The 3,032-nt window shown below is 35.2% G+C and overlaps 1 long non-coding RNA gene across 1 annotated transcript; it reads left to right on the forward strand.

Annotated features, from left to right (window-relative positions):
- The first annotated feature begins 1,389 nt into the window (after positions 1–1,389).
- Positions 1,390–1,890, forward strand: LOC135135689 (uncharacterized). The gene is made up of 2 exons (XR_010281623.1): positions 1,390–1,556; positions 1,610–1,890. It is a non-coding gene; the product is annotated as an uncharacterized LOC135135689 (long non-coding RNA).
- Positions 1,891–3,032: the final 1,142 nt, after the last annotated feature.

The raw sequence follows: 3,032 nt of genomic DNA on the forward strand, positions 1-3,032 counted from the left end.
CTAGGAAAAAGTAGCTACAAAAAAGTAGCGATCTATAGTTACGTATGCAAAAATATGTAGAACAAAATTTACTAACTACAACAAAAAAGTGGCTACCTTAGGCTAACTACAACTAGCAATTATTGTAACTAACTAGTTTAATATATTTATCTCCTATAAAAAAGCTGACGATATCACAGAAAAATTGTTAAACGAACCTGCACTGAAAAACAGGCCCTGACAAGGATGTTTTTTTTTTTTTTGTTCTGTTCCAAGACGAAGAAAGTTGTGAATAACTTTACATACATTCAGGGCATAACAATTTGACAATTTTAACTCATTATCTCCTGTATTTTAATATCGTATGACTGTCGTTATAAAATTATCCTCCTTGGCAATAGTCCAGAACCCATAATCCAGCGTCGAGTAATCGTGCAAAAATTGCGGTAAAAACACGTTCGTACACCATAAGGAACCTTGGAGACAAGTGCTATTCATTTGCATAATGAAATAAGGAGGCGGCCTAAACGTAATAATTTATTCAGGGTATTAAGGGATTAGCGTCTAAGAAAACCCGCCAGACATGGACTGGGTATAATTAGTAGGCAATTACACCACAGACGCTACATCCACCCCTGGCAGCGATGCAACTGTGCAGACCCATAGTCCTGCGGCCATCGCCGCAATTATCCTTTGAAATGATTGAACTAAACCGGAGCTATCAACGTAACACAATTCTCACAACTCGATATCCGGTCTAGTCGCTCACACGGAATCGCTCCATCCTGACCGGAACTTCCGCCAAACAACGAATCGTAAAACCGATCTCCTGATTTTGAGACTTCGTCAAACGCTGCAAATATCAAAGTTTAGAAGAAGTGAATTTAAAGCAATTGTGTTTCTAAAATGGCTGCATTTAACACAGTTCTTGAATTAAAACACAAACAGGGATATAATTTATCTGCTCTAGAGGTTACTGTCATCATGGAACTTTCTGAGGGATGCAGGTGTGATAATTGCTTTCAGCCAATAGCTCTGTTACTCAACTTCAGATATATTCAAAAGGATTTGATGCGTTGCAAAATGTTATTTTGAGTACTTTTCTTTTTTGAGTTTTGAGGTCTTCGGTAGAGGAAAACACATCATTCTTTAACCTATATGAACTTCACGAATTAACTGGTCGAGTGTTAATTTCGTTGATGATGTCAACACTGCTTATCACCTTTTCTATGTATTTTAGTCACGACCTTTTCAAACCTGACGGCTGACACAATTCATAAACTTGACAGCTTTTCTCAAGAAACTTTAATTTGCTAATGTTGATTACCAACCAAATTACTAGATTTCCATGGTTTGCTAGGGTCTAAAAAGATCGCGAATGCATAACAACGAGTACACTAGTGACGAGTTGGCTTTTGGAAATAATGTCATCATTTTGCACAAATTAGTATAACGCAAGTAACACTTAGTTTTAGTGTAGTTTTAGCAAAGTGCTTTCTTAAAGCATTTACTTATGGCTAATGCAGCGTCTTAATTCGTCTACCTTTCCAGCTACAAGTAGTTCGTTTACCAACACAGTAAGAATAAAATTATTATATTTACCTAATGATATAAGTGATTTTCCTTTAAGCATGGTACGGTATAGTTTCCATATTTGAAACAATGTTGTATTTCTATGGGATTATCACACTCGATCGGTTCTTCCTCCTGAGCGAGACAAAGTATTGCAACCAAAATAAATCGCAGAGGACCACAACTAGTTTCATTGCAGAGGCACACGATTTTACTTAGATTCTCAGCAGACGATATAATATTTATTTATAATTTAGTAGAAATTGGAATGAAAAAGTTACTGAATTACATGGAATGTCAATATCTGTCGAGAAATTTGCAATAAATGAGTATTCTAGATAGTGTATGTGTTTTTTCTATCTCAGGCTTGCATCACTTTTTGCGACACACCTCTAATGGCCAGAAATAAAAAACAGGATTCACGGTGGGGTAAAAGTAACTGGAACAAATGCTATAATCGTAAGACGGGATAAAAACAACCGACAAAGAAGTACTATCAAGTGCTTCGGGTTTTCTCAACGTTTCATGACCCTTAGAGTACGAGAAAAGTGGTCCCCATTTTCGTCTATCTGTCGTCCGTCGTGTGTGTCAATTTTTATTAGACAGATAATCTCCGAAACTACTAGACCCATAATTTTTGGAGATCCATTCTGTTCAAGTTTATATTTAATTTGGGATAGTTGTCCGCCTCTTGAACGTAGTATATGTTTAGGAGACTAAATAGTAAATAGTAGCTACTTTACGACATGTTTCGACTTTATTTTGCGTCATCATCAGGTTTTATATATGTTTAACAAACTAGTAACATGGAAATTAACACTTGAAAAAATAACAATGAATAAATTAAAATATCGGAGGTTATTAATACAAAATACATTTTTTTGTCTGTCTGTCTGCCGTCTGTCCGGATTTTTATGTTTTGTCGACGTTTCGTGACCCCTAAGTACGAAAAATTAGGACGCGCGTTTCCGTCTGCCTGTGTCAATTTTTATCAGACAGATAATCTCCGAAACTACTGAACCGATTGTTTTCAAAGCTTGTACGTACATTACAAATATCATGTAATGGTAAAACGCTCCCCAAAATTTGGCTAATTATCCCCATCACCAATGGGATGACCTCATCTCTAAAATTTACAATAATTTATATTTTTTTACTTTTATAAAATAAGATACTATACACTTGTGGTGTATGAATCCGTCTTGAGTTTTTACAATAGACCTCCAGATTTTTGGAAAAAAATCAAAATTTTATAACAACATATTGCAATTTAACTTTGAAAATACAAAACCGAATGCTCTGAAATCTTGCAGACGTTTTAAGGTTATCGTAATGATGGCAAATCGTTACAATTTTATTCGTTTATCCCCTCCCAAAAATTGATGACGTCATCTCAAAATTTTCTCAAATAGGTATGTATATAATTCCAATTGAAAATGTCCAAAACATGTTGGGCCAATACTTGTGATTTATCATTTCAT

The sequence above is a fragment of the Zophobas morio genome, unplaced genomic scaffold, assembly GCF_036711695.1.
Source record: "Zophobas morio isolate AGI-343-1 ecotype UQ-CSIRO unplaced genomic scaffold, CSIRO_AGI_Zmor_V1 ptg000024l, whole genome shotgun sequence".
Classification (NCBI taxonomy): domain Eukaryota; kingdom Metazoa; phylum Arthropoda; class Insecta; order Coleoptera; family Tenebrionidae; genus Zophobas; species Zophobas morio.